This window comes from Epinephelus lanceolatus, chromosome 4, assembly GCF_041903045.1.
Source record: "Epinephelus lanceolatus isolate andai-2023 chromosome 4, ASM4190304v1, whole genome shotgun sequence".
NCBI classification, from domain to species: Eukaryota; Metazoa; Chordata; class Actinopteri; order Perciformes; family Serranidae; genus Epinephelus; species Epinephelus lanceolatus.
In genome coordinates, this window is record NC_135737.1 from 9,039,966 (window position 1) to 9,067,232 (window position 27,267).

The following is a 27,267-nucleotide window of genomic DNA, read 5'->3' on the forward strand; positions in this document are numbered from 1 at the left end:
GTACAGCAGGGTCGGTCTTTTTTTCACTGTTATAATCATTAAAAAGCAAAAGCAGCATGTGTATACATTCAGTAGGTGGGCCTACGTTTCCATTTCCACTCCGATCCTATTTGGCCTGTGTGGATGAACGTTAACTGATTTTGATGCTCCAGCAGGGCAGCGGTGATACCTCGAGAAATAAACACCGCAGAATTTTGTTGATTGACCAATCGGAATCAAGTATTTAAGAGTGCCATGTTCTAATAAAAAAAAAATAAGTTAACACTTAATCATTACAGTATAACACCAAGTCAGTTAAACTTCAGGGATACTAATCTGTCCAACTAGGAAGCCCAAATGATTGTGAATCAATTTCACCTGCTTTGGTGCGATGGAGAGGCAAAAGCAAGACAACCCCCAAAAAGGGAATGGTTTTGCCTGTGGTTGTGACAGACAGTTGCTCTTTTCTGATCCTTCCTGACTGATTCTTCTTTAGTTTTGTGTGCTGCTAGTGTCCTTGTCACTACTGGTAGCATGAGGCAGAACCTGCAGCCCAATCAGAGTGCACAGTTAGTCCAGCATGGCACATCCATACATACTGTCACAAGACAGTTTGCTGTGTGTCCCAGCACAGTCTCAAGAGCATGGAGGAGATACAAGGAGACTGGCCGTTACATGAGGAGAGCTGGACAGGGCTGTAGAGGGGCATTGACCCAGCAGCAGGACCAGTATACTACAAAATGACCTCCAGCAGGCTACTGGTGTGCAGGTTTCTGGCCAAACTGTCAGAAACAGACTCCATGAGGGTGGCATGAAGGCCTGATGTCCTCTTGTTGGACCTATGCTCACAGCCCAGCACTGCGCAGCTTGATTAGCATTCACCACAGAAAACCAGAATTGGCAGGTCCGCCATCGGCACCCCGGTCTCTTCAAAGATGAGAGCAGGTTCACACTGAGCACATGTGACAGGCGTGAAAGAGTCTGGAGACACCCTGGTGAATGTTATGCAGCCTGTAACATCATACAGAATGACTGGTTTGGCAGTGGGTCAGCGATGGCCTGGGGAGACATATCCTTGGAGGGCTGCACAGAAATACATGTCATAGCCAGCAGCACCCTGACTGCTGTTAGGTACCAGGATGAAATCGATTGTTTGATTCAGACCTTATGCTGGGGCAATGGGCCCTGGGTTCCTCCTGGTGCAGATCAATGCCTGGCCTCATGTAAATGGCAATGGTAAATGGACCTTTCTAGTCATCCAACCACTCAAAGAGCTTTTTACACTATGAGTCACATTCACACACACATTCATACACTGGTGGCTGAGGCTACCATACAAGGAGCAACCTGCTACTCAGTTTTTAACACAGTCACACACCGATGGAAGCATCATCGAGAGCAATTTGGGGTTCAGTATCCTGCTCAAGGATACTTCGACATGCAGACTGGAGGAGCCAGGGATCGAACCACTGATCTTCGGATTGGTGGACGACTCACTCTACCTCTGGCCAGAGTGTGTAGGCAGTTCCTGAATGATGAGCGCATTGATGCCATTGACTGGCCCTCTCGTTCCCCTGACCCATATCCAATTGAGCAAATATGGGATGTTACGTGTCAATGCATCTGATGCTGCTAAGTACCGCCACAGACTGATCAGGAGTTCACCGATTCCCTGAACCAGATCTGGGGGGAGATCCCCTCAGGCACCATCTACAGACTCATCAGGAAACACAGTGATGGGTAACTACAAAACAGTTTCCTAAAAGTTTGCTTCCTCAAAAAGCTGATGACTCGCTAGATCACAACCGCTTTTCTTTGTGTCTTGGTCCCGAACAGTGGTCTGCAGTTTGACAAAGTCAGCTCTTATACTACATCCCTTTAGAAATGTTGATTTGATATATATGAAATGTGCAAATGTATCGAATTTGTGGTTTGTAGAAATGTGCATTGCCAACCTTTTTTTTTTTCTTTTTCTGGTGAATGAGCTGGAAACACACTGAAGACATCTGGTGGGCAGCTGAGCCATAGCAGGGTCTGAAATAACAGAATAGGTTAGTTTATTATGATGATGGATCTGAATAAACCCTGACACAAAGAACCTTCCATAGAAACCTGGAGGGAAGACCAAAAACATTCAGATCTCTAGGCATATGTGATACTGAATTTACATTGAATAAATAGTGACAGAACCTCAGAACTACTCATGGCTGCCAAATCTTAATTGCATCATCTGATTTAGGACTATAAGTTTGACTCTGACCACAAATCTGCTTTTTAAAATTACTTAAATGAACAGGCTGGGCTGTGCTCATTAGTCTGCCCTGTAACTACAAAAGCCTCACCATTCCTTAGATCTTGGTATGTCCACTATTATTACTGAGACCACATCTGAGGATCATCTGCGAAAGCTTGGTACCTGCAGAGGCCAGAGGCTCAGGGATGAAGCCAGCCTTTTTCTCCACTTTAAGGTTTGATCCTTGCATCTGTCACTTGACTTATGGCTACAGTGAAAGAGTGCAGGATGTGAGGATACATGAACTGGGAACTGGAAGAAACTTAGGGTTTTTAAGGAGAGAAAGTATTATGGCCTGCAGGTGTGAAACCTTATACGTGATGCAGGAGTTGACTGTTTGGAGAGCACATTTATCCTACCACCACATTACAAACTACTACTTACAGGGCTGATAATCCACTTGGAGAGCAGATATTTAGGGAAATAGAGCCAGGTGCTTCTTAAAGCTGATCCATCGACCACCATACAACCCCAGGCAACATTACATCCTCTACAAAGAGATGTGTAGGAAGGTTCAGGAAGGAAAATCAATGCTTCCAACATACTGCAGCAGGGACTGCAAGATCTATACAGAGAAAATATTGCTGCCAATACGACGCCGAGGCAACATTACACTGTGAAATAGCCCGCGGAGAAAAAAATAGACCCATAAAGTGGAGCTGGACGATGTCACGGCCATGAAACATTCATTAAAGGCCGGTCCTTTCCCAGCAAGGGGGTGAGGACGCTGGGTCGCTGCTGTCGCCATTCATCCTATATGGAGCAATACAGTAGGAGTGTGAGTGTGCAGAAAAGATGGAAGGAAGGAGAGGTGGAGGAGAAGAAGGAGATGGTGAGTGTTTGAGAGATGATCAATTCTACAATGAGGAGAGCAGTGATGGAGTAGATTTAGACAGGAAAATCTAGATAATCGCAGGTGTATGGATGAGGTGGAGTGATAGATGGGTGATAGGGAGGATGGAGGAATAGAGAGAATGAGCAATGGATTTAGAGAGAGCCATTTGGAAAGAAGGAAGCTGTGTGACTAGGAAAAAAAAATTCCAATGAGTCGCTTTAATCAAAATTGCAAGGGTTTGGTGCAAGAACAGATTGACAAACTCTATGTGGAGGATGGGCAGAGGGATTCAGGGGTGGAGGGCTGCAACAGATTACTTGATCACAACAGAATAACTGAAATTAAATTAAATTACCATGATGGAGAGAAGAAACAAAAATAGTAATAGGCACAAAAAAACAAACAAACAAAAAAACAAACAAACTTAAAAGTCAATAAATGGTAAACTGTTAGAGTGATGGCAGACAGATGGAGGGATATAGGGGATGTCATTGACAATATGGCAACCAAAAAACAACTGAAATGTTGGCTGGTTACCATGAGGGAGATAAGAAAGTGATCTGCAGATAGAAAACTAAAGTGACTCAAAAGAGAAAAAAATGAAAAAGAGATGGACAGCAATAGTGGTGACACACAGACAAATGAATAAAGGAGATGTCATGGATGACATGGTCACACTATAATTACTAAAATGATGATTGTTATCATTATGGTGATGAGAAAGTGGAAAAAAAACTGATTGCCAATCACAAAAAGTGAGGAAGTGAGGAAAGACTCAAAAGTGAAAATCGACGAAACAGATGACTCAATGAATGAATGCCATGGATGATGGGACACTGTTCATTAACTGAAGAGAGGAACAAAGTGATTGACAAGTAACGGTTTACAAAAAAACCATAAAAAGAACACAGTTACCGAAGAAAATGTTGGCATTGTATGTTTCATTGAAATCATGTCAAATTTTCTTAAGTGAGGTTATATATGAGCTGACTTTGATGTCTGGAGGTAGAGGAGATGGATGATGGCTTGTTGAGTACGCGAGATGCCTGCCAAGCTGCAGACCACTGTTTGAGACTAACAAACATTGCAAAACAGGTTGTTTTTTAACAAGTCATTGCTACATTTCCAGCAACTTTTTAGCTACCAAACTTGTGGGATTTTAGGCAACCCTGTTGCTGTGTTTGCTGGGGGGGCTAGTTTTTTACCAAGGATTGTGAGGATTTAGCGAGGATTGTTCCACCAAATGGGATATTTTAAGCCAAAACATGATATTTTCCTAACCATAACCTGCCTAAACTTAATCACATCATAACCACAGCACTGTTGAAACATAAAGAAATATAAAGTTTAATATATTCACTACATAATAATGTACAAATGTAACATATCCATGGTTTGCAGAAATGTTCAATGCAAAACATGGGATGGACTAACACGTTCTCATCCCAACTCGTCAGGTTTTGTCACTTTGTCAGTAAACTTTCACATCTACATATACGCACTAGGTATCCTCCTGCATCTGCTGTTAACGTTCTGCCCTAGGGCTAGGGCAACCAATTTCAGGATTAAGTCCACATTCATACAGAAGCCAACAGCAGGCTCCTGAATGAAAGTCTGGGGTTTGTTGGACCTATCCACCCCTCCTTCCTGCCTCCTGCCCGCCATACGGAACTTTCCAGCTTCTTATATTAACACTGTTTATGTCATGCTTCAAACTGACATCTTCCTTTGGTGTAGCATACCACTATCACATGTGCCGTCCAGCCACGTTATGAACTGACACCGCCAGTCCGCCTATCATACTGCCAACTGGCTGACCAGCATTGTATCACAACTCCCCGAAAGGTGCTGTTCGGCTGCGTTACAAACCATCAGCGTATCATACCACCTCAGAAGGCTGATAAAGCAGCTGTATTTGACAACTTCGGAATGAGAACGGGCTGGATGGACAAATGGTGGGATGGATGGAGGGAAAAACATATGATAGAGATGTCGTAGAGTACTGAGTAATCATATAACTGGAAGGACGAATGTAACCATTATGGAAGGAAGAAGGGAAGACAGTGATTGAAATAGGCTACATAAAAAGAAAAGTTTTCCAAGAAAGAAAAAAAAAGGTGGAGCCAAATTAAAACAAACACAGATGCTCACACCTCCTCACACACACGCTGATGCATAGCTTTGCCAGTGCCCAGCGAGGGGAGGAGGAGGGCAGTCAGGCTGATGGATGGTGATGTCACCACGGTTACGAACGAAGCATTTATTCCCGCATGAATAATGTATACACTTAACCATCAACCTGTTTCTTCCCTCCCTTCATTCTTTCCCTCACTCTCTGTCCACGTCGCCGTCCATCCATCCGTATCGCTCTGCCCGCCTTCTCATCTCCGAGCACAAATAAGAACAAATTGAAGCTGCGGGGTGTGTGTACGTGTGTGTGTGTGTCCGTCCGTGGAGATATAACCCTATGTGTGCATGTATGTGTGTAAGTCAGAGAGTTCCTGTCCACGTGATTCTGTGTGAGTTTAAGGGGGGAAAGTAACAAATTGGCTTGGCAGGACCCACAGAGCTCCACTCAGTTGTCTTTACAGACCGTTGAACCATTGCAGAAATATAGCACATAATATATACTATATGGACACATTGTGATATTTTACCATACCCAAGGTTCCCAGTTAAAGTCAATGAACCTTATCATTTTGCAGTGTTTTGTCTCTTAAATCAAGTGCCAATAAATAAATAAATAAATAAATAAACACCTTGACTAAGAGGTCAAAGTGCTGGCTTGCGCAAAATACCTCAAGTTTTCTGCATAAGTATGACACAGCTGAGAAAATTTATTTAAGAGCATGTTGCGGAGAATTCCTTTGAGGTTTTCCTGGTTAAGTAAAATGTTAAGACATTTCCTGCATTGAAAGAAATTTTACAGTGGTATAATACTACCGTTACGATGATAACCATTTGTTTGCTTGCACTCAAGCGTGTGATACCTAAAGTTTTTTTTTTTTTTTTGTGCAGTGGTGGAACTAACTTAAACGGATTCTTTAGGTATATGACCAAGATGAGGAGAAAACCATACTTAAGTGAGCACTTTAAGGAAACCTGAAAAAAGACATGTTTTGTGCAACTGATTTTATTTTAAGAAAGCCTCAACATGGACTTTAAGAAAAATTTTAACTTTATGGCCTCTAGTTTCCCGGCGCAGCACAGGGTGGCGCAGGGTGGCAAACCCCGCGCAGAGCTAGTTTCGAGCAGCGCAACCCGAGGCGTGCTCAGTTTGGTAGTTTGGCAGGCCGAGGTGCGCTGAGATGGGTGTGGCGGCGCAGCAGGGGGAGGTGTTGACAGATCCAGCTTGGCGCAGTGACAGTTTCGTGCCAAAAGGCTTCGCCGAAGGTGCGCTAAAAGCTCGCCAGCTGAAACCAGGTCTACTGTCAGCGCAGTCGGAGCACAGCCAGTGTAAGTGGAAGGTTGGCTGACCGGGGGACAGTGCGCACACGTCACCAAAACCAAAGCACATTAACGATGCAATAAATACCCACAAAACCACTATTCAATGCAACTATCTGCAATCAGCACATAAATGTATCTCTATATCGACTGTCCCGTCACATCTGATGTCAGATCAAAGGGGATTGGCACCGTTTGGCACGTTTGGCACATGTAATGGAAACCCAACCTGATTTGATTAACACAGCTGCAAACTAATGAGTTCACATCCCTCTCAGCCAACCACAAACAGCCACAGCATCAGATAGGGAGTATATATTCAGCATCTGTCATCTTAGAAAAGTCAAAAGAAAAGAAACCGAGTGAGACTGCGAGAGAGAAAGAGAGAGCGCACGCGCATGAGAGAAACGCAACATTGATTTAAGGCCCATTTATGCTCAACGTTAAATATGGATACGGACGGAGCCTTCTGTCCATGCTCCACATTCATTTTGTCCGTATTTCTGCACGTTTCCATAAAGCTTACGGATATGGGCCAAACGGAGCAGTACCACCAGAAACTGTGGGGGCAGTGTTGCTGTCACTACCTGATAGTCTCTAGTGAGACACGAAGAAGTAATAACAATGGCATAACTTTTTCACCTGAAACGCTGAAAATAAAATAAAAGAGGGAGACAGGTTTTTCCTATTTTATCTTATTTTGTTATATTTCTCCCTCTCCCCTCTCCGACCTCCCGCCGCCCGCTCCCGTCTCAAACATGGAGGCCCCGCACATACTCCCGAGGCTCGGGCACATTGCATGTTCAATTTTTGAGTGTGGTTGCCATGGATACCTTCCCACAATGCAGAACCAGAAAACTTAATGGCAGCACCATGCCATGGGAATGACTGATAACTTGCATCATCTCAGAAAACAAAATCATTAATTCTGACTTTGTAAAATTTTCAAATTTTAAACAAGTTGTTTGATGTCCACCAAGAAAGGCCTTGAGTCACTTCCTGTGGGAGAAGGCAAAGTACAGTCACTTCTTGTAAACTAACTGGCAAAATAAATCTCTCTCAAAATCAGAAGATGGTATATAATGTAAAAGTTTTTGCTCATAATATAACACAGCAGCTGGCTGTGCGATCAAACCTGTGATCCCGAATACAAAGACCACCCACAGCGCTGACCAGCTGCCTGTAAATGAGAATGTGCAGCTTCCTCTGAGCTGGTTTATCCTGCTGTGTCCTCCTGATGAGAGCAGACACCAGGACATGAGTGTCCGTCCTTCCCTCCTGCCTGCAGCCACCGGACAGGACGGACTTTGATCTGTTGATCTCCCTGCAGGGACCAACCAGCCGCCCCAAACACCTGACTTCCTTCCTCTGGCTTTGAAGAGACGCCATGTCAAAAGAGACAAACAACACACACACGCACCGATATGCACACACACACACGCACCGATATGCACACACACATGCGCACGGCTTGTGCAGGGCTCCATGGCAGCATGAGTCCAGAAGGGGAACATGGGATGATTTCAGAGCTTTAGTAAACACAGATTGAATACAGGCTTCTCACTGATAATCCCAATAATGATTTGTGCCTGTTGGGTTCCCAAGGCGGATTCCCCATTTTAATATGACAGCTGAGTTATATTGGGGGAGTGGACTGGAATTAGGTCTTTGTGGGTATTTTATTGAAGTTATTTCCTTTAATTTCTCTCTAAATAATATTACTACCTTTAAAATTCCACACCTTCATTTTACAGCCCAGAGCACCACCAGGCTGGTGCATATGATGCTGATGTTTATTCCTTTAATTAAGGATGATGTGTTTAGGCTGCAAAGGCTTTAAATGCTCCTGTAAATACAATGAAGATATTAATATAGAGCATCATTTGTGGAAGGCTTCCTTTTATTTAGAATTTTCAGACAAATGTCCTCTTGTGGCCATGAGAACCGAGCACGTGAGCAGTGAGAATTTCCACTCCTCACTCACAGAGCTGCTCCCTCTCAAAGCTCCATGCTTAACTCAGATTTCACCTCGCTCCACTCAAATCTCTCACAGCTCGCTCAGTTTTCTTGTGAAATTACTTAGTTAACTCCACTGTCGAGCCCACAGCATTCAATTTTTGACAGAAAATGGTGTGTGCGTGCAATACACAGATGCATTCTGAGTCTGGCATGCTTAGAAGTCATGCTGTAAGTGGTACCAGAGCAAAACTAAGGGCAAGATGGAGCACAAGATGAGACAACTTTTTACAAAACCTGCTCTGTGTTCCACCCTAAATCCATCTGCTCACACTCCACTCTGCTTATACTTGAACGCAAGATGATTTCCAAAACTCTCTTATAACCATGATGTTTTGTTTTTGTTTTTTGGCCATCTTGAGGCAGGGAAACGAGATTAATTTGGCTAAGGTATTAAAAAAACACTGGTATTCATTTGGAGTTATTGTTCCAAATAATGACCTGATGACTTCTAGTCCAATTTTCATTTTAATTTTAGCTCTTTTTTTGTCTCCAATATCTCCAGAGGGAAATATCTGGCTGCTTACCTATTAAATGTCCTACTTTCTTCACACACAAACTTTGTTCGGTGGTACAGTGGAAGCTGTTTTAGTGAAAACAGCCTCCTGCTGCTGTTGAACAAATGTTATAAATATAAACAGTGCTGGGATCAGGCTGCTTCCCTGCACTGTTTTTTTTTTCTACAAAAAGTAATGCAGCAAAATGTATACACATCCCACATCATCATAAGCCAGTAATCTGTCATGTAACCAATGCATGGGCAGGAGTAAAGAAGGAGGTGGTCTCAGGTGGTACAGTAAGGAGTCAGGTTGGGGTGGTGAATGGGTCACAAAACACTGGACATCCCCTCTTTCCCCAGGATACTGGTGTACCGAACCATCTGAACTCTGAACTTTTCCACCAAGCAGTCCGGTACAGTTCAGTTCAGTGTGGTACGCTTTATTTCCGTTTCACTATGAAAGTTATGGATGGTACCAATGGAACTGTTCCTTACTGTCCCCATTTTGGTCACCCCTCTGTTGGAGTACCTAACCACAGATCCATCCTAGAAACACTGCAGTCTGTTGATTGGTCAATAGAGAACTGTCACTTTTGCTCCGGGCTAAAGTGTGGCTGGTTTTGAAGCTTATGTAACCACTGATCATACCGTGGCAAGTTTTTCATACATAAGTACATTTTAACTATGAAATGAGAGGGTGTTTTTTTTTGCCTGTCACAGCAGCTGTAGACTGAGAAAAAAAGAATTCTCTTGGCCAACTGCCAGCAAGTTTTAAGGTAGAACCTTTACTTTTACTTTTCCAACAGCACACCTTAAATTTTGATATGACAACTTGACAACACTTCCATTAGTTTATATTGTCTCTCTTGGATGACACACACACACATTTAATAATGAGTGGATCTTCAAGCGTTTAAAAATGGTCCTCATTTGGGGAAAAAAAGTGTCACAGAGTGTCATTACTGTGGGCTATGGCAACACTAAATCCCGGCACTTGCCTAAGAAGGACTCAATGCACAAACTCGCTATTTCTAAAATATCCCATTGAAAGAGACTCTCACTCCAGCCTGTTCTTTAGTGTTTTAGCCTTCATAGTTTTAGTCCTTTATATCCTTTATATATGTGTGTATATATATATATATATATATATATATATATATGTATGTATGTATGTATGTATATATATATATATATATATATATATATATATATATATATATATATATATACTGTATCTATCTATCTATCTATCTATATACATATATTATTTAAAGTCATGCAGTTAGTTTAAAGTAATCCAGTTAGGCTAATTCGTGTTTCAGAAATCAGATTCAAAGCAACAGGTTGTATAAAAAGTTTGCATGTTCTCCCTGTGTCAGCATGAGTTTTCTCCAGGTACTCTGGCTTCCTCCCACAGTCCAAAGACATGCAGGCTAGGTTAATTGGTGATTCTAAACTGTGTTAGCCCTGTGACAGTCTGGCAACCTGTCCAGGGTGTACCCCACCTCTCACCCAATGTCAGCTGGGATAGGCTCCAGCACCCCTGAGAGCCCCAGCAGGATAAGCGGTTAAGGAAAATGAAATTAATGAATACAAATTGTAATTTCTCCAGCAGCTTTTGACAGGTATTAGGGGTGATTTTTGCACACACACTGATCATGATTTGAAAGGCTCTACATCTCTGTGTTTATGGTCTCAAAAACTTCAACACCACAAATAACTAATCTGAGACAACTAGGATTTCTACCCAGGTTCACTGAAAATTCTGACTTATTGATCTTACTGTTAAGTATTCAAAAATAGCTGAATTAAAACTTGAATTATTTCTTAATCTGCAGCATGTAAGTCTGGAGGTTTCAACTCCTGTCTCACAGAGTTGGTGATTAAAACTAATCTTTCATCTCTGTCAGAGAAAATTCTGACTGTTTATTTACACCACAGCTACACTCACAGATACTGAGCTTCCTACCTGCCTGTCAAACAGCAATTAACAGATAGACCTTCCCCAGACCATCCGGGCTGAGTGGAGTGCTACGGGGATCAATGTTAGTGAAGTCTGGCTACTGATGGCTGCTTGCTCCGCTGCCATTCAGCAGCTAACAAGTGGAGCTAACTGCTAAAAGCCGCCACTGTCACTAACAAACTCCACAAATCCATTCAGCAGCTCCACTATCCACAGTCAGACACACACAGCTGCCTATTTACTGCTGAATTACAGCTTACAACTCACACCAATGGCTGACACTGCTCTCTCTGGCACAGACTATTTACTGGAGTTTACCAGCCTGCTGCTCATGCAGAATTTGAAGATAATTGCAAGCACGACCGTTTTTGGCTTTCAATGCCCGACAGTCCACCACTAACATTTTAATTTCATCTTGTCTATGAAAATGAAACATAGATTTCATCGAAGTTTTAATTATCAAGATCTATTTTTAGCTCACCATCACCATCTTGTTTTCATCATGGAAAAAAAAGTTGCTGAAAAATGTCGTCATAGTTTTTGTCAACAAAATTAACGCTGCTGTTCTTTCTTGTTCTGAAAATGTCGGTGTGCAATCTCACTCTGTAGACAATAAACCAGGTAAAGATTTCCCTCTGTGTCAGAAGAAATACAGTAAGTTTTGGACGGAGCAGTGAGTCACAACAGCCCTGCTCGCATTTAATTGTAGTGTTTGTGGTGGACCTAAAGTCTAGGGTCTATGTTTGAGGGTTTACTTTTGGTTCCAAAGGTACCATACCGGAAGTGTTTGGTGGAAACGGGGCTATAGGGTCATTTGTTGTCACCATGTGTCTTTTCCTAAACCTAACCACAGTAACTTTAGCTGCCTTAACCTAACTGCTGCTAATTACGAGACTTGAGGGCGTAACATAATTCATAGAGCACTAATTCATAGGATATCATACGAACCATTGAATGAGGATATGTTGCTGAGATTGAACCAAAATAGGCTGTCAAAACAATGAACTGATAAACACTGAAATGATCTGTAAAGCTGAGGGGACCTGCAGATTGGATGATCATTCTCTGTGAGTTCAACAATATGAGTGACCCTTTGTGCATTACATAGTAGTTCTATCCATTGTTTGTGTAAACATTTTTTTTTGTGCAGCTTTAACCAAGTAATTTTTGTTTCCTAATCTTACCAAGATGTTAACCATATTTTTATGAGCACCAGGTATGAGTTGTTTATGGAACCGGTTGCTTTGCAAAGCACTGATGAGCCACCTGTTTTGTCTTTCAAGTAAGACAACTTTTCATTTGCATCATTCTCATTACTTATCTCTGGAGCTGACCAATGCAAAATTTCCCCAAACTAGGTACAAACCTTTGTATATTAAACTCCAGTCCAGATGAGTCCTTTGCTCTCCAGGGCTGAGAGCTAAACTGGGTCTCGGTCCCTTCCTCATTTCTGTTCTTGGCTGAAGAAGACTGTTTTAATGAGCTTACATCCCAGAGGAAGACGAGGATAAATGCACACAGTATGTGCTCCTTGGCTGAGAAAAGTTTAATAACCTGCACTGCTGGGTTATATTACCAACAGCAGCGTGTGAATACCAAATGTCCCCGCTATAAATGCTGAGATCCTGACTGCTGAAGATGTGAAGTTTGAGCTGGTCGGTGAGTGAAACAGCACCCTCACTTTATAAGTATGTGTGTGTGTGTGTGTGTGTGTGTGTGTGCTCTCAGTGGTGTATTCTGTGTATCTACACAGTGAACAGGTGGCTTCATCTATCTTTCTATTTCATCATCTCCAATCTCTCCCATTTAAATAACAGAGGCAAAGTTAGGAAAAACAAGAGAGGACGTGGGCAATTCTCAGCAAAAGCGAAAGGGAAAGATTACATGTAAAAACACTTTAAATAAGTTTTAAAATATGCACACCCACAAACACACCCTGGGAGGGATTTGAAAAAGGAAAAGACAGGAAATTAGGTGAGAGAAGATACAAAAACAACAAGAGGAGGAGGAGGAGGGGAGGTGGACAGAGGCGGGCTGGGCGGAGCGATGGAGGGAAAAAAAGAAGAAGCTGGGGGAACAGAGAGAGGGAATCAAGTGTGCAGATGGTGGAACAGTTGTTGTCAAACTCTGTGAAAACAGCGTGATGTGCTTAACAAGACAAGTCTCTCCTCTCTTCCTCTCTTCCTCTCTTCCTCTCTTTCTCTGGCTCCTGCCTTTGTGGTTGTCTCTTTCACTTCCTCTTTCACCTTGTCTCCTTTTGTCCTCTTTATCTCTCTCTTGCAGTCCCCTTCCTGTCTACCCCAAATTTCTCTCTGTCTCTGCCTCTCTCTCCGCTATGTCCCCACCCTCTCTATGTCTCCCTCGGAGTTCTTTGAGTGAATGCTGCTAACTTTGTGTTTGAGAAAATGCAAACGAGCCTCAAGCAGAGTTGGTGGAGTGCAAACACATCGCTTTCCATTTGGAGCTCTGCTCGGGACAGGAATGTGAATAAATACATTATCGATTTGTTTCTCTTGGTCATACTTAAGTATAGTTGTGAGGACTGAATTGACATACAGTTGTAAGAGGACATTGTGACATGTGAGGACAAAGACACATATCTGACTGTCCCATCTTTTTCCCTGTCCCATCAAATCAATCTGCTAGCCCTTTGGTTTTAACATCCGGACAACGGATTCACAGTAGACACGGCAGCCTCCTGATGCCGTGCACACACCTGCCTGCAGTCACCTGGTTGTTCACACCAGAAGTGCATTTCTCCGTGCTGGTCAGCAAGCAGTTCTGCTCCTTTACTCTACATCTGTCTCTGTCTGCTTGTGTGTGTGTGTGTGTGTGTGTGTGTGACTGCGCGTGTAAGTGGCTCTGCTCATCTCTCTTGTTGCGTCTTGCTGTCTGTTAAGACGCAACTGACAAATATGTGAAGCACAAAATACATAGTCTTTCATTAGTCAGAAAATTTGTCATGTCTAATATTTTCTTTATATTGTTCAAAATAGATTATGAGTGTGTTTTCTTGCCAGATTCACTCGCAGCTCAAGGAGAAATTAGACCACATGCCAAAACTATCACTGCAGATTGTGATGTTGCCAGGGCTCTCTCCAATGTGAACAGCCCAATTGCTTAATATTGTCCTTGAAAACAAACAGGTAGCACTCCACTGAAAATTGACACACTTTGCAGCACTGTGGGGTCCAGTGTGAACCCGCTGTTACTCTGCATTTCATTGCATGATGGACGAGAGCCACACCTCAAAGTATTGCCTTTTTGCAAGGCATGAGACGGACCAACAGCATAATCTTCCTGCAATCATAGGGAAACAATACATAAACACTTCTCAGAGAGGTGATACATTTTGTGGCAGGTTGAAAGAATGAGTATCCCGCTACAGGTTTTGCACAAAAAAAAGAAAAGAAACTGCTCCATATTCACCAAAGGAGGCATGATCTGAGGTAGATACATAATTAAATACATGATAGTAGAGCCTAGCAGAGAGTAGAGAGAGTAGAGACTAGCAGACCACGGTTCAGTGCCAACAAAAAAGCATGTCATTGCTGTGTTTCCAGTGGCTTTTTCAGCACCAGATGTGGGTGTTTTTTAGCGAATCATTGCTGTGTATCCACTGGACAAAGTGCTGTGAAAGTCACTTGTTTTTTGCTGAGATATCACTGCATTTCTTGCCAGCATCTGTATTTTAAGCCAAAACATGATCGTTTCATAACCATAACTAAGTGGTTTTTGTGCCTCAACTAAATTAATTGAAATTTAAAGTTTCAATGCATCTGCTACATAATAACACACAAATGTAACATGTCCATGGTTTGCAAAAACATACAATGCCAACATTTTTTTCTGGCAATGGGGATGGCAACATCTCTACTAAAGTGAAGTTATTTTTAGGCAAATATTTCATTTTATTATACACGTCTTAACCAATACAGAGGCCCAGACCTTGGTGACTTCAGTGGTGAGTACAGCCATGGCTGGGATGTGCCAGTTCAGGAAGTAAATATGAAAAAATTATTATGTTTCTGGGGAGTTAACCTGCAGAAAGACATTGGCATTGTGTGGTTTTAGGAACAATGAAATAAAAAAAAAAATTAAAAAAATGGGCAAGTGTTGAGCTGCACATCATTTGTCTTGTTTATTTTATGTGTGTCCTGTCCTATTTTCCAGCAATGATGCTGCAGGAGGGCAGCATTTTATTCAGACTCACTCCCTTGATTAAGCCACTCCAGCTCTGTACCTTAATTCCTCTTGTGTCGGTTGATAGCACGTCTATGACTGCACATGCCAAAACTGAGAATCACAGCCATCAGCAAGTTACAGCCAAACCAATTATAGATGACATCATTCAACAATGTACAAATACATATCATTTATCAAAAGTAGTCTTAATCTTCTTAACAAGGACTTCAGAGTCTGAACATTCAACTTTATTCAAAATCTGTTTGAGTCTTTATGTCACATCTTGAACTAAAGTCTACAGCTAACCCTTTCTCTACAGTCTTGTCCCTATCACAACAGCCAAGAGATAATTTACTGTGGGTTTAACAATATCTAGATCTCAGTGACCAACGTCCTGCTTTATACTGCTAATATTAGAAACGACAGCGGCTGAGGAGCCGTAGCTGGAGAGTTTGACTCTTCACGTGAAATAAAACACAAAAGGCTCTTGATTTCAGGACAGCTCTTCACTTACACTTTTATTCTGAACACCACCTGCTGATGTGTTGAGCTGCAGCACGTCCTTTGTGTGCCAGAGGCGTGAAATGACACACATCATATGGTGATGTGTCTTGGACTGGAGGGCTATGTGTTTTCTGAAATGATGCAGAGCTAAAACCAGAGGGGGTGCAACTGCATAGAATTCAAACAGAGGAGAAGATTTGGGGAATTTAGGTTAACTTATACCAAGAGGCACCTTGACTCCATGGAAAATCTTTTAACTTTAGTGAGAAATGTACACAGTGAAGATTAACACACATACGAATGCATGACCAACAGGGTGGCTCTGACCTCTGATAATAACGATGACTCCAGCTAATGTCAATGTGCTATTTGCATACACATAAACGCCTCTGACCCTCTCAAGTCCAGGAAAACATATCTTGGCTATTTGCAACCAGTAAACTGGGACTGACACAACACATCTGTGGTTTTATTTGCATGTTTTCATTGTTTACTGACTGAGTCCAAGCACTCAGTTTCTTCCCACTGTACAGCAGATTCACAAGAAAAGCTGCATCGTACTGGATGTGATGCAGAAGACAACAGCTGGTACAGTGCATGCATGGATTTCAGGGAAAGAAGCAAGACAACAATCCAACAAGGCAAGTCAAGTTTATTCTTGTCTGGAATCAAATTTAAGACCTATTAAAAAAAGTGAATGAGGTAGAAAAGTTGACTTTTTGCTGATTTAACACAGCAAATTGAATTTCCAAATCTGTACACTGGAAAAAAAGAACAGGACACAGCTGGGATGCATACTGTATTCTCACCCAGCTGCCAGTTTGTATCGTACATTTATGCAAACCATGAATGTTACATTAGTACAATACTATGTAACAGACACACTGGAACTTAGTAGTAGTATATAGTTAGGCTTAGGCACAAAAAAATCTAGTAATTGTCAGAAGAACATAATGTTTTGGCTTGAAATGCCCAGTTCTGGGGACACATTACTGTCCGTAAATGTCTCAGTAAAAAACAGTAAAAACAGGAAAGGACGGCAGAGGAGATACCCACACACCAATGTAACTGGGCTAGAGACCACAGAAAAGTCCACAGGCTGAGATCAATGCAGAAATACTCAAAAAAGATTAAGAGTGAGTAAAAAACAGCAGCAAACATTTCAGTCACTGACTAACATCAGTGTTACTGACATGAGTGCTTCACAGAACAGATACAGACACAGACAGATTCCTATCTGTGATAAATCAATCAGCTGGTGCTACTAATAACATGAGGTCAACTCTGAGGAGCAGAAGCCCGACTACCAAATCACACTGTCATGTCATACGAGCACTACACCTTCACACAACATCCTCAAACACCAATATATGATAGCAGAACATAATGTACAAATGTATACAAAAAACACAACTAGACACAGAATAATAGAAAAGAAAGGACAAAATCTAACAAAACATGACAAAGAATATCCAAGAGGGCCATGCTAGTACATGCGGAAAACAACAACAAACAAACAGATTAAGTCTTTCATTCAGGCCTAAAGGCTGTTCAGATTTTAAAGGAAGATGGATCCATCTTATTTCACACTGAAGAAGTTTTGTTTTCAGATCTGTATATCTGCAGTGAGGGTTAACTGTATCAATGCCACAGAAACTGAGTGCAGTAGCCAGATGTTTGGCCTCCTGGAAGTGTCTGGCTACAGAGGATTTTGGATCAGCTCTGTGAATAGCGCTACAGTACTAGTCTTGTTGATTCTGGTTCTGAGTTGGCGGCTGGTTTTGCCTGTATATTGCAGACCACAAGGACATGAAAGAAGGTAAACGACATTAGTGGAATAACAAGTAATACATTTCTTATTGGGTTTTTGTTTTTTTGGTGACATGATTGACACATGTATTCGCTTTGTTGTTGTTTGGTACGGAATGCAGTGACTGCGAGATAGAAACCCATTGGGCTGTATGAGAAGTGTCTGTATGTACCAGCATTGCGGCCTCTGGAATGGACACTAAGGGTAACATTTTCTTCTGGCAACCAGGCTGTATATCCACAGCCCTGTTCTGTATTTTTCTGAGACCTGAAATACTACACGGTAACCTTTGGAGAGTGAACACCATTATTCCTTTCATTTCTGGCTTCAGATTCCCAGGTGGTCTGGGGTGTTAAAAAAAACAGGTGGCAGAGAACAAAGAAGTTTTAACTTCAGAGAAGGTTTAAATCCCATGAAAAACACATTTGGAGATTTACTTGATTTGATTTGAATGAAAACTCAGCTGGGCTCTTCATGTTAAACAAAGAACACAGGAATAAAATATATCAGCGGTGACTTTGATGATGGGGTCATCAGTGCAGTAATCTTCCCTTTTGAATATAAAACTTATGAAACAGGCATTAAACACAAACTGTCAGCAATGAATGGGTGCTGCTCTTTGCTAATAGTGTTTTGGATGTGGGAAAAAAACATGAGTAGCAGGGTGCTGTTTGATATAGGGTGTCAAAGAATGAATTTATTAACAAAAAAAGAGAGTGATTAGGATGCACGAGACGTGAAATGGTCAGTGATTGAAAGGTGCCCTTTGCAACATGGAGTTTTAGAACTGAATGCAAAAAACATGCAGGCCAAGGTAGTCGTAAGTTACAAACAAAATCAGTCTCTGTCTGAGACCTTTAAAAAGCAAAAAAAAAGTCAAACGGATGAAGGCACTTATATTTTATAGTTGTGAATGCCTCTGCAAGTATTCTAGCTGTTAGATAAATTCATGTGCTTAGGCAATGACTCTCTCAGTATACATAAAACACTCATTTTTAATATCACTTTAACTGAAAATAGACATGTACTGTTAGATTTAACTCAGGAAGTGAGACAATAAGCAAATGACAAAAAAAGGTGTTTGTGTGTGTGTGTGTGTGTGTGTGTGTGTGCGTGTGTGTGTGTGTGTGTGTGTGTGAGAGAGAGAGAGAGAGAGAGAGAGAGAGAGAGAGAGAGAGAGAGAGAGAGAGAGATAGGGAAAGAGAGACAGGAGTGTATTATAGGGTAAGAGAGAGCATTAGCATGTTAATAGAACAGAGGTGTGAGAGTCAGAGTGGCAGAGAATAACAATAGGTGATGAGTGAGAAAGACGTGTGTGTATCATCATAATGCTCTATGTCATTGTCAGAGTAGAAGCCAAAGCCAATTTCATGATGCACCCCCCCCCCCCACACACACACACACACGGAGGCTTTTTTAAATTTTGATTAAAAAACAAGTATTTCTTAATTTTAAGAGGTTTAAATTTCCCTTTTGTTTTTATCTGTGCCTCTGTGTGGTGGCCCTGAGAGCTCAAAACACTGCTAATTTGTAAAACACATGTAAATAGACACAACATCAAGAAACATCTTTACCAATCTGACAACACATGAGCAGCAGAGAAAGTGCTGCGAAAAGAAGTCGGATATCCATCAGTGGTGTTGGAAAGTTACCTACAATGTACATTTTTGTGGCTTTTTTTAAACATTGTGATAATTCAGACGTTATTGCAGTATCTTCTGGCTTTTTGCTTATTATAATATCTGAATCATGCAATTACTATCCCTTTGTCCATTTATCAGTCCAGGGTCTAAGGATGCACAGACTGCACAATAAAGTACAAGTCATGGTGATGACACATATCCAGTCATCTCTCTGTCATCTCTACTTAATTTTGGCTCTTATGTCTATTTAGCAAATCTAGGTGATGCTATTTGTCGTTGACTTCGGACTGTGGTGGCGTGCGGCTGCGAATAAAGGCTAGTTCACTTTACACAATTTTCACCCTGATTTTGACGTCGCAGAGGATCTTGAGAGCCACCTTGGATCGGAGGTGAGTCGGCAGATAGTCTGCCATGACGAGTCCTCATGTGTGAACAAGGCCACGAGCAAGTCGCCCCCTTGTCTGCGACTATAGACTGGATATCTGGCATGCTAGAAAACTGGAGAAGTGTAACGCGACTGACAAAGAGCATCAGCCAATAAGAGGCAGGATACATCCCACGTCAGCACACAGCAGGACAGAAGAAATGTGGGGAGGACAAGCCGGCAAACAACAACAACAACAATGGCGGCGTCCACAGGATCACGGGGAGTACGTTGTGTTTGGACCAAGGCCCCGGAGGCAGATCTGATTCGGCACTGGGAAGAATATCCATGCCATGAACTTCTTAATATCCTGTTTTGTTCACGTGTGACAAAATGTAGTTTGGTGACGTCACCGTATTATCTGGGGCTCTGTTGGTGAGGGTTCCATTTTCCATTTTACAAATAAGTAATTGATTGATTGATTGATTGACTGAGTGTTAAAAGTTCCAATTTGTACATTTTGAGTATCTCCAGTTTTAATACTTCTGTGGATGTCTGCAACATTTGATTTTAAGAAAAAAGGACAAAACCTCTGAACATATTTTAATCCAACCCCTCCCCCCAACATAACTGTCTTGCCAGAAGCCTCCCCAAGCTGCTCTGACTGCCACTCAAGCCTTTATAATTCATTTTTATGAACCATGTACGCCAGTGAATCATTTCTCATTTGAGTCATCTGGGCCTTATCTGCAGTTTTTAGCTGGTAATCGTGTTTCATGCTAATTTGGATCTGATTGGACGAACAGAGACAACTCTAATTGCTCGTTATTCCCCATTTTGTGGAGCTGTCATCTTAGGTGAGAGGTGCCTGTGTGCTGAGGGGGCTAACACACACACACACACAAAGAGAGAGAGAGAGAGAGAGAGAGAGAGAGAGAGAGAGAGAGAGAGAGAGAGAGAGAGAGAGAAGCCTTTGTGGTTTTTCATCTGGTCACATCATTACTCCCCCTGATATTACAAAAAGCAATGACAGGCAGTCATGCTGCTACACACCGCTGAGTTATATTTTTAGTCTCATTTGTAGCACAAAACGCTGCAGTTAAAGCCACAGTTCACCCTTTAGCAAACACCATAACCAATGTGCTGCAAAGTGCTTCAGTCCAGCAATTATGACCAACATTACTGTGCCATCACTGTTGCACTGCTCTCCACAATGCTCTCCACATTGATTTTCTCTCCCTCCAGCTGAAGGCGATGTGCTCTTTCCTTATTGCCTTTGAAACTTTGTTCATTCATGGCATTAAAAGGTTGATATTTCTATTAACTCTTGGCCCTGATATCATCACAGGGCCAGGTTTGGAGGGGGGGGGGGGGGGGGGGGGGGGGGGGTGTAATTCATGGGAAGCTATGGGTCAGATGAAGAGTTGGTGTTTGTTAGACATGTCTGATTTGTAAGTTATCCTTTTCATCACCGATGCACCTCCACCTGTGAACTGGGATGCTGCATATGAGCTGTGAGCAGTGTGAGCGCGAAAAGCTGCAATTAAAGATGCAGCAAATTACAACAAAGATATCTATATGAATTTCAGCTTTACACAGCTAAAAGCATATGATCCACACAAACAAAAGCCCTGCAGGTCTGTGCACGTGCACAGGATGCAAATACAATAGGGACCAGCTCACAAAAACATTGTTTTAACAAAAACTTTGAAAAGTCTGCACTCGCTGATGTCACTGGATAAATGTTTTTAAACTAAAGGGTCACCTAAAGAGAGAATGATAATTGTAACAGTAACTTTAAATATATAATCTTATGCCCGGTTCACACTACATGACATTTCTGTCCGTTCTGACAGTTACTATGTCACATTAGACGATTGTGGAGTCATAAAATCGGGCAGTGGCCGACAGACAAGACACACTACACGATGGTCCACACCAATTATCCCCGGTCATCTTTCACGACATGTGTGATGTCATCGGGTTATTCTTGTCATATTTTTATTAGCATTACTATTTTTTTAGTCACTGTGTCTGTTCATGTGCCAGCCGAAATGTTGTTGTAGTAACATAAAAAGTGCCACCAGATGGCAGGAGCTACATTTGAAGTACCGTATGCAAACATGCAAGTCACTGAATCCTCCACAACTAGTTCCTGCAAATGTTTCACAATAAAAGCCTTTTTATACAGATACAGGAAGTGTTGAGTTTGAAATTATGGCGCAATGCATTAACTTTATCAAGGCAAACGGGATGGCCCGTTTATAATGTAGTCTGTTTCAAATGTAGCCTCTGCAGTTGTGGTAAGTAAAAGCCCCGCAACTGTTTTTTAAATTTTGTTACTATATGTCCATCTCCATTACGAAGAAGTAACGTTGTTTGCTAGCTTGACGCTAATGGCAATACTCACTGGGTTGCTAAAGTACCTCTGCTGTTTCACACCGTAATTTTTGCAAAAATGTCCTATATCAATATATAAATATCAAAAAGGCTGTAGTGTTGTTGTCGTACAGTTGTCTACAGCAGCAGATTGCTCTGTGTTTCTATTGGTCAAAGTGACGGCTGTGACAGGCGCAGTCCTGAATGAATGTCGGAACACCATTAGCAGTGTGTTGTCGTTAACTGTGGCACACTACATGAGATGAAACGATGGATTATTGTGTATGACACTCTTTTTCGTTAACGATCCATGCCGACACATTGCTGCGTCGGGCTATAATCAGGCTGATATTGCGTAGAGTGAACCAGGCATAAAATATTGTCCTAACTCCAGTGGATGGCCAAGTGCGCACCACAACCACAACAATACCTTTAAGAGTGATTTGATGAACAATTGAAATATTGACAGCCAATCAAAATCCATCTGAATTTACAGGGGTGACCAGCCCAGTTACCCGAGGAAAATGCTGGCATTGTGCCTTTCTGCAAACCAAGAATATTATACATCTGTACAGATCAGCTGACTTTGTCATCAGGAGGTCAAGGGCATGATGGATGGCATGTTACCTAGGCAAGATGCCTACCAAGGTGCAGACCACTGTATTGCAGTATCTGTTGCTAAAACTAGGTTAACAACAGATACTGCATCAATATCTCAGTCATGATAGGCAGGGGCGAAAATCCCATTTCATAGTTGGGGGGGACAATAAACAGTAAAATTTTAAAGAATAATTCCAGGGGGGGACAAGGAAAAAAAGTTGTAGCCTGTCTTTTATACAGCATCTTTTACTGCAATTTGACACTTTAATCTTCTCTCTATCTTTCCAATAGGCAGAGTGAATGTCTATACTAACTAAACTAAAACTAAAACTAAACATTTCCTGCAATTAAACTGGTAAACTGTTTTATAAACAGTGTGCTGTGAGATCTGCCGCTGCGCACCTCACAACCGTGCGTAATAGTCGCGCGTAATGACCGCTCCTCGTCTGCACGTCTTTCATGTTTGTCTCACTGACAGGTGGAGAGCCTACAGACAGGTACCCATACGAGCCGCTCCGCCACAACTGTGCGTAATAGTTGCGCGTAATGACCGCTCCTTGTCAGTTAGACTGCACGTCATTCATGTTTGTCTCACTGACAGGTGGAGAACCTACAGACAGGTACCCATTGCTCCGCCACTGACTGCTCTTGTCCTGTCCTCTCCCTCTTCTTTCTCTTCTATCCTCTCTATCACTAAACTCTGAGCTTAATCATTAGCTTTTAGCTTAGCAGCACTCGTAATTGAGTAGGCTTTTGAACAATGCAGGAGAATTGTTGCAGACAGTTTATATTATCAGCCTGGGCCTGGGGCTTGTTGTAACAGTAAATGGGATGTGTTGTAACTTGTGTAAGTTAAGCTGTGTCTGTGTGAGTGAACATCTTACCCTGCGATGCGCGATGTGGACAGCGGTTCCAGCCACACGCTGCTACTGCTGCCAAGCAGCCCCGCCCGTTGGAAAGAGTGTGGGATATACCACTACTAGGAATGGGAGTGGGGGACTAAATCTTTTAAGATTTAAATAGCACATTATTGCGCGATTATAATGAGCACCGCTTACATTGTGCTTTTAATAAATACTACTGCATTGTTCAAAAATTATTAATTGTGTCTCAAATGATTCTAGGGGGGTACAGCTTTACTGAAGGGGGAGTCATGTCCCCCCTGTCTCCCCCGGGATTTCCGCCCCTGATGATAGGGTTAAAATAAGCCACAAAATGTACATTGTAGATGATCTTCCAGGACCACTGACAGATAGCCAACCATGTCCCCTGGAAACCCCTGGTTTTGAGTACTTGAGTACTAATTCCTTGTATGTACACATGTACTTGGCGAATAAAGCTGATTCTGATTCAGATTCTAAATGCTGCACGTATTATCATAATTGTCAGGATCTTTCGTGAGACCAACAAACAACAAAACTGATTGTGATTTAGTGAGTCATTGTTGTTTCCAGCCACCAAATGTGAGTGTTTTTTGTGACCCCTTGCTGTGTTTTCACGGATAATGCCACCAAAAGTGAGTATTTTATGCCAAAACATATTTTCCTAACCATAACCAAGTGTTTTTTGTGCCCATGCCTAGCCACACTTTAGCCACAACATTGCTGAAACATAAATAAATGCAAAGCTTTAACATGTCCGCTACATAATTATGTTATGTATCTGTGGTTTGCAAAGATGTATAATACTAATATTTGCTCTCATAATTGGGTTGGGGCAACACAGCTGGAGCATTAACGTGTGTTTGAACATTAACACACCGTTTATAGAACACTATGGCGTGGATGGTCAAATTATTATTGTTTTAATTATCATTATAGATGTCATTCTTGATGTGGAAGGCCCTTCAGTTCTAAAATCATGAGGACATTAAAATAATTACTTTTGTCCAGCTTGAAATTACACTAAAAAACCCAACAACAGAACAGAAGGACTCATTTGGTTTATGAAAATCACTTGACTCGATTTCTGGGTTAAATATGCATTTCAAATATGCTTTTGTGAGCTTTGCCTTCTTCTAGCTTACAGCTGTATTTTGCATTGCCTATGTACTCAGATGAATCTATTTCACTAGTTAATTGCTTTGTCCATCAACCTGGACGTGTTGGATGGTTAACCACACCTGTCATCACAGGGCCTGTCAGCCTATTGATACAGTATATGACTGTGCAGGTTTATATCTAACATTTTGACCTGACGGAAATCCAACTTGGATCAAAATGTTGCCTATTTGAATAAATTCTGTGGCTTGCAGTCAGTGTGCAGCCACTGCTCCCACATGATGTGTATAATTACAACCCTTCAGTTATTGACATCCGGGTCGATACACATGTAACAGTAACTGTAAGGGAGTAATAGCAAAACATCACTGTCTAAAATCTAGGTTCTGGTCAGAGGATGTTAAGCAAAACACAGCAACGACTTAATGCAATAACTGGGTACATTTATTGATAGAAAAAATTAATTAAACACTTCTCTCAGACTGTGCTGGTTCACCTTCTGTTATACTTGAACAAAATGATAAAGCAAAGCACAGTAACGCACATTCAAAAAAATGGAATTAAGTGTACTTCTTTTCCCAAAGCTCTGATTATAGAATAACCACAAAAAACTGAACAACAATACTTAACAATTGTCTTATCAGTTCTTTCTCCACAACTGTAGAGTAGGATCCTTCTTGTAGAAAGTTAGTTCAAGTTCAGCTCAGTCAAGTCAAAAGTTTTTTTTTTTTAGTCACTTTGTTTCCTTCTCAGTTCAGTCTTAGTTGTTTCTACATAGGGGCCCCTTATGTTCTTTTCAATTGTCAAATCTTATCTGGAATCCGCGTGGAAAACTGGCACGTCCAAATCCATGGAGTGGCTCCGTGACTCCTCCACGTGAAGTAGCAGTGGCGACCAGGCTGCCTCCCACTGCTGGAAACACCTCGAGTCGCAGTCGTCCTCTCTCAGAAATCGACCATAAAAAAACCCAACCGGAGAACAGTCATCAAAACACATTAGTTCGTGGTCCTCCTTAACCCTCTGGCAACACAATAATACTTCAAATGGATTTACTTCTTCTTGGACAACAATAACACCAACTTATTAGAATATAACATTTACTCCACGCTGCTCACGAAAAGCTGCACTCGTGTTTCCACTGCATTCATTGTGCTTTTAGTTTCGTTTTCACTTCCTACTTCTCCTCCCCTTTGTTTCTGACTTTTGACTCATTTGTGGACGTTATGCGCCCCCTTTTGGAATTTAACTGTAACTACATGCATAATCTTATCACTTCAAATCAACCTGTGTCTAATTTATGGGGGTTACATCCTCCCCTCCTGACCTTGCATGCGTCTCTGCATGTTCATCATTCTTACACTGTCTCTGACACATTAGGCTGCAACTGAGAAATATAAGGCATAGAATCAATAGTAAGAGCTTCAGTGAATGCTTTATCTAATCCCCTTAACAAAGACTGCATAACTTCAACTAGGGGGTTCCCTAATGAGGGGTATGTTAGTCTCTTTGGGCGGATGCTTTCTCTTGCAGACCTCCTTGGCACATTCTCTGTATGATCTGCTTCTTCCTTATCATTCTTATCCTCATCAGAGGCTTGAGGCTCTATTTCCTCTCCTGTCTCTTCCAATTCTTGGGGTTCCTGAGCTGGGTTAACCGGCTCAACTGGAGGCTCCAAGTCAACAGTAGTGCTGTTATGTCTGTCCTTGAATCTGTGTGGCTGGAAAAATGGTGTTTCAGGGTCAAGTGCAGATTCTTGCACTAATTCCTCGACATTAATTTCTGCAATGGGCTCAGGAAGAGATAAGCTGTCGGTCACAACTGGACTGTCCCCTCCACAGAGACTGTGTCTTTCAGCTATATCACCTTGTCCCATTGGTGTGTTTGTCCCAGTGGACTGCAAATCACCCTCCACCCTTCCGTCTTCACTGTTTGATACACTGTTGTCAACAGCTGGTGCATAGCGAGGGTAGTAATAGTCAATACCATCTCCCTCATCGTCACTTCCTGATGGATCCTCCTCCACGTCATTTTTGTCAAACTTGTCACTCCCAGCTACATGTTTGGACTGAAAGCCCCTGGACTCTCTGTCTGGTCTGCATTTGCTGGGTTCTTGCTCCACGGCAGCAGAAGATAAGAAACCACAGGGGAGCACCAAATCACAATGCAACACTCTCTCAGGCCCATCTGAGTCACAAGGAGCAATAACATACACAGGTAGGTCCCTCACTTGTTTTACCACCCTGTATATGGTCTGGCCCCACTTGTTGGCGATTTTGTGCTTCCCCCGTATTCCAACATTCCTCACTAAGACACGATCTCCAGCTTCCAACTTTGATTCTCTGACCTTTTGGTCGAAACGCTGTTTGTTGTGGAGAGCACTCTTAGCACTGTGGTCACTTGCTATTTTGTAGTTCTCTGTGAGGCTTTCTTTGAGGGTTTTGACATATTGGGAGTGGGATTCTTTCCCCTTTCCTTCAGTGTTGAGTCCAAAAGCAATGTCAATTGGTAAGTTTGGTTGTCTCCCGAACATTAGTTGATATGGAGAGTAGCCAGTTGTGTCATGCTTAGTGCAGTTATAAGCGTGCACTAATGGTTGCACAAAATCTCTCCACTTCACCTTATCTTCTTCCTGGAGAGTACCCAACATTGCAAGAAGCGTTCTGTTGAACCTCTCCACAGGGTTCCCCTGTGGGTGGTAAGGTGTGGTCCGGGTTTTCTTTATTCCAAGCAGACTGCAAAGCTCTTTAATG